An 11,677-nucleotide genomic window follows, 5' to 3' on the forward strand; every position below is an offset into this window, starting at 1 on the left:
GTCTTCTACAGCCAAAGAGGAGGTCTCATCTGCTTTTGGATATAGGCATGGGCTGGTCCTGACCATATTGTTTTGACCTCCTAAAGGTAGAGAAGTGGGAAGGAGTCACAGGGAAACAGCTACTTCACAACTGTCTTAGCAATAGCCGGAAAATGTTTTAAATATTCATATTCATATTCATATCCATCTTCATTTTCCTTCCTTCCTTCCTTCCTTCCTTCCTTCCTTCCTTTCTTTCTTTCTTTCTTTCTTTTTAAAAAAGACTATCCACTTCATAACTCCAGCAATCGCACACTTAAATAAAATATTGAGCCCAGTCTTCTATATACAATTGACACAATACATTCCTACCTTCCCAGTCATTCACTGAAAAAGGAAGCAACTGAGGTGTCTATTATAGAGAGGACAGACAAAATTTAACTTAACGAGGAAGAAATATCCATGCCACATGTTAAAGGAAAAGCAGCTGGAAGAATGAAATCTTAATCTAATTGATGCTTCAGAACAAAAAGAAAAGGAGACAGCAGTTGGCACAAGACTGTAGTAATCACCAGAGCATGAGCCTCAGACTCTCAGTACTCTCATTATGACCAAATCTAATCAGATGTATAATCTGTATGAGCTACAACTGTGCAGAATTTTATCTGAATACTTTTTTTGCGTGTGATATTTCTTTTTCTCAGCCACTGAGGCCCCTTTTGCACTTCTGTAAATATTCTTCAAAATTTATGATGGCCAACATTTTGCACCACAATGGTGGTCCAGGGCATTGTGGAAGGTAGAAAATGGTGGCCAGCCTGCCAACAAAGTTGCAGTGACAGCAAAAATAGATAGATAGTGGGCAGGGGACAAAGGAGGTGTGCCGTCTGCCTTGACAACGTTAGTAAAATGGTTCCTCTAGATTCTCTGCTCACAAACAGGAAGGAGAATTTCAAGGTGTCATGTATGCACAACTCTAGTATGAACTAGATGTAGAACCATACCCCAGTGCCACCCCATATACATATGACCTCCATAGTCCATTTCCTGCTGCATGGATGTTGCCTGTGAACTCAGACCAGTGAAACCTGTTATTCTCCTTGGAATTCCAGCATCAAGGTATCAATAAAGCAGACATGGAATGATAGGTTGGTTGGTAATTGAACTGTGCTGATGGGAACAAAAAATAGATATGTGGGAGGGAGTCTGTACATTGCTATAGGCCTTTGCTAATGACAACAATTCAGAAAAGGCTAAGGATTTGATAGTGTACTTCTCATATCTCCCTTTGCAAGCTTCCCTGATAAGAAAAACCCACACCCTAGGTTTTAGTTTTCTAGATGATTGAATGGTACAAACAGTGTCCCCATGGAAACATTTCAAGAGCACACACTGGGCTCATGGCTCATTGGCTCTTGAGTGGGAAAATGGCTTGTGAATGGTGCCTTGCATCACCTGGTTAAAAATAGCATTTGATGGCTCACTGTTGAATGTGTGAAATGACTCCTTCAGGAGAAGGGAGAGACCATAGATCAATGGTAGGGCATTGTTTGCATACAGAAGATCCCAGGGGCAGTCTCTGAAATCTTCCTTTTAAATAAAAAAGAATCAGGGTGCAGGTGATAGGAAAGACTTCTGTTCAAGACCTTGGAGAACTGCCAGTCAGAATAGATGTTATTGGACAAGTTTGACCTGGTATAACAGCTTTATATGTTCCCCAAAGCACTGCATTTGTGGCAATATGAAAGTTCTGACAGACACTGCAGTCATAAAATGATGAAGCGGCTCTTGTGAACCAGCCCTTCCTTAGCTTATTTTATTTTAATAGATCATGTGTTCTTCTTGTAGCCAGTTTACAGAGATGCTTTATGATAAACCAACACATGGCAGGGATAACCAATGTGTCATTCTCCCAATGTTGGGGACCACATTTCCCATGACACCTGCTCACTGACTATGCTGGCTAGGACTGATGGGTGTTATGGTCCAAAACATCTGGATGATGTCATATTGGCTACTCCTGCAATACTGAGTCAACATGCAGGTTTGTCTACATATTCTAACTGGCAGCACGTTCTTGGATGTTAAGTGTCTTTTGCAGCACTTGCAACCTAATCTATTTGGTGGAGAAGCTGGGGACTTTCTACATGCAAAACATGCATTCTAGACTGCTATTGAGCTAGGGCCCTTTTCATCAGCTTGATTGGTGATATTTATACAGTGGTGCCCTGCAAGACGAACGCCTCGCAAGACGAAAAACCCGCTAGACGAAAGGGTTTTTCCGTTTTGGAGGCGCTTCGCAAAATGAATTTCCCTATGGGCTTCCTTCGCAAGACGAAAGCCCATAGGGAAATCTCCAGGACAGCGGGGAAGCGCAGCGCGTCTTCCTCACTGTCCTCGGACCTCCTCCGAAGGCTGGCGGTGGGGCGGAGAGACCTCCTCCCGCCGCCAGCCTTCCGAGCAGCCTTCCGAAGGCTGGCGGTGGGGCGGAGAGACCTCCTCCCGCCGCCAGCCTTCCGAGCAGCCTTCCGAAGGCTGGCGGTGGGGCGGAGAGACCTCCTCCCGCCGTCAGCCTTCCGAGCAGCCTTCCGAAGGCTGGCGGTGGGGCGGAGAGACCTCCTCCCGCCGTCAGCCTTCCGAGCAGCCTTCCGAAGGCTGGCGACGGGAGGAGGTCTCTCCGCCCCACCGCCAGCCTTCGGAGGAGACTTCCGAAGGCTGGCGCGGGAGGAGGTCTCTCCGCCCCACCGCCAGCCTTCGGATGGCTGTCCTGAAGACTTGCGGTGGGAGGAGGGTTTTTCTTCCCACCGCCAACATTCAGAATGCTGTTCTAAATGTTGGCGGTGGGGAGGAAAAACCCTCCTCCCACCGCAAGCCCCGGGAACAGAGGAGAAGCGCTGCGCGCCTTCCCCTCTGTTCCCGGACCTGTCCTGAAGGCTTGCGGTGGAAGGAGAGCTTTCCTCCCCACCGCCAACATTCAGAATGCTGTTCTGAATGTTGGCGGTGGGGAGGAAAAACCCTCCTCCCACCGCAAGCCCCGGGAACAGAGGAGAAGCGCTGCGCGCCTTCCCCTCTGTTCCCGGACCTGTGCTGAAGGCTTGCGGTGGGGAGAAAAGCCCTTCTCCGCACCGCCAGCCTGGCAAGCGGTCTCCATAGGAACGCAGTAATTGATTTTCAATGCATTCCTATGGGAAACCGTGCTTCGCAAGACGAAAAACTCGCAAGAAGAAAAAACTTGCGGAACGAATTAATTTCGTCTTGCGAGGCACCACTGTATGTAGGTAAAGGACTGTGCTGAGCACACAATGATGATGATTAGAACTCCACAAAGCTTTGGAATGTGCTACGTTCAATAGAAACATAGCAAGCTTCAATATACCAAATCAAACCATTGTTCCATTTAGCTCAGTATTGTCTACAATGACTGACAGCAGCTCTCCAGAGTTTAAGGCAGAAGTGGTGGAGTTTGAACCTGAGACATTCTGCAGGCAATGCAGATGTTGTACCACTGAGGATGCACTGTCCTTTATGGAGTAACATCTGGGACATAAGATTGTGTCCAACAAAGTTAGAGCTAGCATTGGATACAACCAAAGGGAATCTGCCTTACAATGAGCCAGATTATTGTTTCATCAAGCTACACTGGTTGGCAGTAGTTCTCCAGGCAGGGTTCTTTCACAGCCCTAGCTGGAGATGCCAGGGACTGAACCTGGGACTTTTTGCATGTAAATTAAATGTTCTCCCACTGGGCTACTGCATCACCTTAAAAATCCAATGAGAATCCATTACAAAGCCACTCTCTAAGACAGGCAGACATGGAGGTAAAGATTGTGCAGGAAGCAATGGGATAGACATCCAAGTGTACATTTGAGGACTAGCGTGTAAATGAGGGATTTACAACAGCAGCCCCCAGACAAATTGCTGTATCACGGCTAGTTTAGCATTCTTATTATATATAAGCCAGAGAGTGTATAACAGCATGCTAAAGAAAGGCACACTGTATGTAAGTATGGCAAGAATTTGAAACAGTACACATATTTTACTTTTCTGTAAAATCCTCCAAGCCCTGCTAAAACTGAAGGGCACTTGAATTTTCCCCAAGCTGTAATTGTATCCAAGTTGCATTGGGTGGTTACACACTACAGTATGTCAGTCAAAAAATTGGTTTTTATTCCCTCTTCCAAAATTTACATGTAAAGCCTAAGAACAAAAGTAATATGCTAATATGAAATATCTGTAGATTAGTCACGGATGCTACTATTTTTTAAAAAATATATTTATTACAAATCTCCAAATGGAGCACTCTCTCTCACCCCCAGTTCATTGTGCAAAAACTAATCTTAAACTTTCAAATATATTACTTGACATTTTATAGCCACCAGAGCAGAATAGCAATTTTTTAAATGTTAGTGGAAATTGGATAAGAAACCACATCTCAAAGGAGAATCACTAGAGTATGGAATACAGCTATTAATTTATTTTCCATTACCACCTGGAATCTCTTTCTACTCTTCACATCCATCTATCATCTGTTCTGCTTAGTCTATACCCATAAAAATAATTTTGTGATTATAGGAGGGAAAGATACTGTCAGATGATTTATGGGTGATCAGTAATCTAAAAGTAACACTGCAAATTAAGCTTCTCAAATAAGCACTTAATTTAGATGTAAGAAGACATTTATTGTACAGTATGTTAATTAAACAACAATTCATGGATAAAGAGCAGCTGATTAGGTTACACAGATACCAGAACAGCTTAGACACTCTCTTTCTCTTTTTAATTTTAGATGCTACAGTAAATGATCCTCCAAGCTCATCCATATTAACCTTTGTACAGTTATTCACAACTGCATTCTATCTCCTCCCCAAAGTTTTACAGCTAATCTTGTTTTGTCCAGAACTTGATACTGTTGTTATAATGGAAGGAGAGAAAACCATTTTTTTAAGGGGAAAAAAGGAAAATAGAGGGAGATGTCAATAAACAAAAATCCAGTTCACAGACTTTACTGAACCAGCACTATTCTGACTGGTTCAGCAAGCATGCCCCCTCCACCAAAGATATAAATAATGACACCTGTGAGATATAAATAACAGTGCTTGGTTTTACATTAATGCACAAGTGGGAAAGGGCTGTAGCTGAGTGGTGGAGAGCATCGGCTTTGCATGCAGAAAGTCCCAGGTTCAATCCCCAGTATCTCCAGGTAGGGCTGGGGAAATACCCCTGCCTGAAACCCTGCCAGGCTGTGTAGGAAATACAGGACTTGGTGGGGGCCAATGGTCTGATTTGGTGTAAGGCAGGCACATCCAACAAGTAGATCGTGATCTACCAGTAGATCACTGGACGTCTGTGGTAGATCACGGGCAGATCAGTGGCTCCCCCTAAAGAAGCTGGACCACTTTGGCTCCCCTAAAAAAAGCTCAACATTTTGGCCCTTCACCCCCCCAAAACAGGCCTTCCCTCCTCCCTAAAAGAAGCTCAACAAGTTTGACCTGAGCCCCCCAAAAGGGGGTAGATCACTGCCAGTCTTTGTGAGTAGATCACAGTCTCTTGGGAGTTGGCTACTATGGCGTTTGCCTCCTAGGTGGGTCATAAGGAAAGGTTTAAATGAGTGTGACGTGATTGGCCAGTGGAAACTGATAGGAGGAGTTAGAGTGAGAGTTGTGTGGAAGTCAGTTGAGAGTTGGGAGTTGGAGAAGAAAGAGGGAGGATAAGTCTGTGGGTTGGTTGAGTTGTGTTGTGAGGAAGTGAGAGGAACTGTTAGGTGGAGTCAGATAGATAGTTAGGATAATCATTTTGAAGTTGTTAGGAAAATATAGGTCAGTAAATAAACTAGGACTAAGAAACTGCCAAGAAAACAAAACTGAAACCACAAGCTTGTTCATGCCTATAAAATAAACTTGATTATTTCTTAATGTTAACAACTGTCTGGACTCCGTGTGTACCCGAGAGAAACGGGTTGGTGGCAGCGAAGAGGCAATCACAGTGGTGGCACAGGGATCAATAGACTGTCAAACGTCCAGGAACCCTGTCCAGCTACCCTTGGTGTAAGGCATGTAGTTATGTTCACCCAATCGGTATACATCCTTATAAAATTCACGTGGACTAGGTGTGCTCATGATGGAGATGTGCAAATTATTTGTACAAATCCCAAGTAACTGGCTGCGATGGGTGCAGCAGAGGGATCTACAAAGCACTTTATTATGTGCCTCAGCAATCTAGGCATCAAAGAAAAAATGCTGCAGACAAATATTTATGAGAAGGAAAACTATGTTTCTAAGCTTTACTGCTAATGCCATGATGGGGGTGGGGGGAGGAGAAGCTTTGCGAAATGGAAACTTACATCTCTAGCTTAAGGAAAACATCAGGTTCGGGTGGAGGGGACGACTTCCAACTCACCTGCAAGGTCTAGTATGTAATCAGAGGAAATGATTTTATCAGCACTCTCCTATTCCAGTGCTTTGGAGGAAGGATCAGCTTTTCAAGAGCGAATCATTTATTTGTCTCCTCTAAGCTTAAGGAAGATGCCAGGTTTCAGAGGAAAGTGGTGGAAGGAGAGTTGTGCTGTGACTGACATGCCAAGCTTGTAACTGCATAGCACAAATGCCTCTGGACCTATTTGTTTGCCATTTTTCAGGTTTCTTACACAGGGGCTTCTCTCGTGCGCACCTGCAGTATTTAACCAATTGTCCGCAAAATACCAAGGGAGTGTAAATAATTCCTTTTTTTTAAAAAAAGCACCCTGAAAATATAAAGGCTGCACTTGCAGGAAAACTACTGCAGCCATCCTGCTGAAATTTGGCAGGATTTAGGTGCTGAGGAGGGATGACCTTGCCTGCAGATTTCATCCAATTCCACCCAAAACAATATTCAGATATACCAAGCTTATTTGTGGCTATTTATCTATCATTTGCTTCAGTAGCATAGGTTGCAAGTAAAAATAGCAGTAAAGCATGCAAATTTCATGAAGAAGGTCCCAGATACAAATTTCCTGAATTTGTATTTGAAGGATCTCTGGTGGAAGCATTCCCTTGGAATCCTATAGAAGTATTGTCACTCATGATAAACAATGCTAGGGCAGATAGCCATTAGCTTGGCAGTATCTAAGACAGCTGTTATCCACTCTCCACAGTGTTTCCCAGGCTTGGTAACAGCATACTTAGCTCCTGGGCTAAGTTCAGAGTGCTCATTTGAGTATATAAAGCCCTATGCAGCTTGGGACCAGAATACCTGAAAGATCCTCTCACTTCTTATAGACCCAATGAATCACTGCACATAATTCCAGCCAGCCAATCACGCACCCCTCTAGCAGGTCATCCCATTCCTTTCCACCCCACCCCTTGAGAATGACAATCAACGCCCTATGGATGAGCAACATTCCATAGGTCTATTGGAGAGGAGAAATAACTTGTTTTATACTTCTACTGGTCTCAAGGTTTTTTCAAGCATGCTGACACTTCCCTCGTTTTTTTGGTTGCAATCCCATTGACACTCATTACCTGTTGGAAGGAATAAGATATTTGTGTGTGTGTGTGTGTGTGTGTGTGTGTGTGTGTGTGTGCACGCACACACACACACAAGTATGTTTTTTTAAAAAAGCTACTTATAATGCAACAAGATAACAACAAGCAAAGTACATGGCAAAATTTATACGCATCTCAAACTAGAACAAGATTTGCCCTTTGGGGAATTTCATCTATCTTTAAAGATTGCTTCTATTGCATGCCTTTAAATAAAGAAAGAAAGCTAAATAATATTTTTGGGAGGAGGAAGCTATATTGTACATATTCTGGAGTTGTTTATTGGCTTTCTGCAGTGGATGCAAAAAAAGAAAAAAAAAGCTCTTTGAAGACATAAAACACACCAAGTGCTCACACTCATTCCTGTCTTTTTAATGAACTTGGTTATGTTGTAAAATTATACCCAGGCAAATAAAATGTGATATATATTTTAAAGAGAAAATAGAGGGAATTTGAGTTTCTCCAGTTGCAATTTCACAATTAGCATAATTTATCCACAGGATGGCACTGTAGGGTTTTGCTATCACTGTGTCTACAAGGAGTGTGTGAGAGGAAACAACAAGCTAGAATAAAGCTGCAATGAAAAGAAAAAGGAAGAAGCGTGCAAAGACACAACACACAGAGAGACTTCATGTGTAGAATGTATGTGTGGATAAGGAAAACCAGGGCACAGCCAGTGGCCCCATACTCAACCTCAGGTACACGATCAGCTCCACCTCCAGTGTTTGCAGCTGCTCATGCACTGGAATCCTTTTGTGTAGGGTTGGGCTGAATGTGCTGATAAAAGGGAGTGGGGCTGATGGAACTCTGTCACTGCTGGTAGGCTGCCCCACCACAATTTTTTAAGACACTTTGGTGCACATCCTAAATATGGCCAAATTGCCTCCATCTGCACACACCAGCATTTGCAACATCTCTTATTTTAATACTGATATAACTACTGCTCATATGAACAAGGGTGTCCACCAATTCCCATTCACTGAGCATCTTGGTTCAGTCAGAGGTTATTACACTCTTCAGAAATAGCAACCCAACTATTCTATATGTGGCCATTAAACTCAGGATGCAGGAAAGACTCAAAAGTCCCCAGATCTTCATTTCAAGCTATGAATTTAACAACTTAACACATCAGGCAAGTCCAGCTGTTGTTATCCCCAGGATCATCATGCTTGTTCATAGCCCGAAATTTCTTAGTTTTGCTGCCTACCAAAAGACAAAAAGTCTTTCTCTTTTTAGATGGCATATCGTCCTCTGTGAGCCAGCCATTTTTTAAAAAAAACAAAAAACCTCACTGCAGACCTTTGGGGTAAACTACAGAATCTGCAAAGCATGAGACATCGCCAGAGATCAGTGACTTAATCTGATGGCTGATAGCTTCCCTGCAGAAGACAAATGACTCTCCAAGATCACCTAGTGGGGATGCACTGATAGGCAACTAAGCTTGGGCATTAATCATCCTGCCCAATGAGTGCACATGTGTATATGTGAATGAGAGCTACATATTCCTCTTTGGCGCCAAATGACTCTTGTCCCAGTATCACCCAGCCAGTTCTCTGGCACCGTGTAAGAGGTAGTGTTGGCAGCTGTTGAGTTGTCACAGGTGGCTCAATAACATGCAGGGCCCATTCTCATGATACACCTGCTAAATGGGGGGGGGAGGGTTGTTACCTTTCCATACACCAGTGATCCATGCTGCACACCCACTAGTAGGGATGTTCATTAAGCATTTAATGTTCAGCAACATGATTGTTATTTCCAGCTTGGTCATAGCGGGCTAAGTTTGAATGATGCTCTCCCTCACGGGCCAGGCTGGAGGAGCTTTGGAGACTCTGGCAGTATGCCCCTTCCAACTCCGGTTCGGCTGATGAACCACAGGATCCTGGTGCCATGAGAGCAAGAATTGCAGAACAGGCTGCTGTCCAAATATATCCTTGGTGAATTCTCTCGCTTTCATTTTATTTGACATTTTAGAGGCAGAGAGTTCTTACAGATGACTGGCCTGTGGCAGCTGGCTGCCAACATGAGCTGTTATTGAGTTATAACACACACACACACACACACACACACACACACACGTACAAATGTGTGAAAAATTGAAACAGCAATGGCTGTTGCAAGAGGAAAATGTGTGAAAAATTGAAATGACAAAAGCTTTGTGTTATCAGCCTCTCTCGCTGTCACAGACAAACTGGGAAGCTGCTAGCAGTCTTGAAGTCAAAGAGGGATGTAACAGCATGGCAAAGGGGCCCTCCGGTCACGAACTCTCTTGGATAAATCTTCAGGTATAAGTCTTGTCCAGTTTGTAAGAAGGGGGAAGGAGGGAATGTAGTAAAACGAATGAAGAAAGAGACAAACAAATATCAGCAAAATGAGGCCATAGCTGCTACACAGATTTAAACACAGCTACAACTAGGGATGTGAGAGGAATTTTGTTCAGTTCACATTTTAACCACCAAATTTGCACTTCCTGAAACAACGCACAAACCAAAACTACAGATCCAGTGATTCTTTGGAAAGGAACTCAAGACACTTACGTATGAAACTAATATTTGTAGTGTACCAATAACCTGAAAACAACAGTTATTATTGCTATTCAGAAGAACAAAGAGTCTTGTGAATTCTTCAAGGTTAACAAATTTACCGTATCAAAAAAGGTAATGTCTGCTATAGAGTCTGTTTACTCTTATTTTTTTTACCTAGTGTGTTAACTATGAAATTTTGTTCTTTTGTTTGTATTTAGAAGCTACACAAAATCCGAGGCCTTAAGATGTAGATCACTGGTTTGTGTATAAATATGCCACTAGGTGCCCTCAAGAAATTGGGGACTACAACTCCCATCAGTCCCAGCTGGCATTGATGGGAGTTGTAGCTGGCACTGATGGGATCTGTAGGGCACCAGGGACTATTTTCAGTTTAAATAGACATGTGGAAATATGGAAAGAAGACAGAACAAGTAAAGAAAATGGAGGGAAACTGATGCTAAATTAAAATATCAGGGAATTAAAGAAGGTATGAGAAAATAAATATATACTAAAGTACTTTTGAAGACCATTTGTCATTTAAATATCTGAAAGTACAGAGTTGCAAATATAAGGTGCTGCCAGAGAAGTGCATTAGATAGGATGGGTGAACTGTGACCCCCTGACCTTGTTGCTAGATTGTAGTTTGTAGACTGCATCATCACTGACCACTGACCATACTGGCTGAGGATGATGGGAGTTGTGGTTCAACAGCATCTGGAGGACATTGCATTGGCTGCCTTTGATCTGTATGCATGATTCATGAATCCCAACAACAGCACCTTTAATAAAGATGAAATATACTCAGAGTCGCAAAGTGATTTCATGCTCTTTATTCAGCTCATAGTGGTGAGGAGGAATGAATGAATGTCCCCTCAAAGTATCTGCTTTATATACATTATTTACACAATGGGCTGCACATGATTGGCTAATTCCGGAATTCTACTGTAAGCCAATCAGGTTGTGGATTCACTTCTATCTGGAGCATGATTGGGTGGTTCCTGCCAACCAATCATACTGCTGTATTGTTCTAGGACCAATCAGACTGCTGCCTTTTGGATCCTATTGTTCTAGGACCAATCAGACTGCTGCAGTTTGGATCCTATTCAACTCAGTACATAACAAAAGAAATGGCATTTGCCTCTTTCTTATTAGCCCCGGTGGTTTCAGTTTTCTGACTCTGAAGGGTCTTGCAACTCCTACTCCTAAGTCCATTCAATCTTACAAACTTGGAGAATAGAAAAAAATTGTGCCAAATGGGGGGGGTAAAAAGGTTGCTGTGACATATCCACTGGTCCTTAGGAGAGTCCCCACCCCAATCTATACCCTGGCACCCTCTGAAAGTCACTAAATTCCCCACCTTTCATAAGAGTATTAAACCCACAGTTGAATAGTTCAGTGTATAGTTAGCTCCCTAACTATTTATGACCTTTGCCTTCAAGATCTGGGAAGCTTTTGACAACTAATTTAACCTCTTTGTTTCCTCTACCTTGCGGAATGAAAAATGAGTTAGTGGTGAAAGAGGCAACCATTGAACAACTTACATTACATTGTGCTCAGGAAGGTTAGAACTGAAGCCTAAATAAGGAAAATAGTATCTCCATATTGCTGAACTACAATGTCCGCCATCACTTTCTTTTACATTTTTTTGTTCCTCCATCA

At 43.0% G+C, this 11,677-nt stretch overlaps 1 long non-coding RNA gene across 1 annotated transcript in view; it reads left to right on the forward strand.

Annotated features, from left to right (window-relative positions):
* LOC310754387 overlaps positions 1-10,803 on the forward strand; it is a 29,935-nt gene extending 19,132 nt beyond the window's left edge. The window contains exon 4 of the long non-coding RNA XR_014543789.1: positions 7,997-10,803. This is a non-coding gene — a long non-coding RNA (uncharacterized lncRNA). The remainder of the gene's footprint in view (positions 1-7,996) is intronic.
* The last annotated feature ends 874 nt before the right edge of the window (positions 10,804-11,677 follow it).

This window comes from Podarcis filfolensis (assembly GCF_964270895.1).
Source record: "Podarcis filfolensis genome assembly, chromosome: Z".
Taxonomy (NCBI): Eukaryota; Metazoa; Chordata; class Lepidosauria; order Squamata; family Lacertidae; genus Podarcis; species Podarcis filfolensis.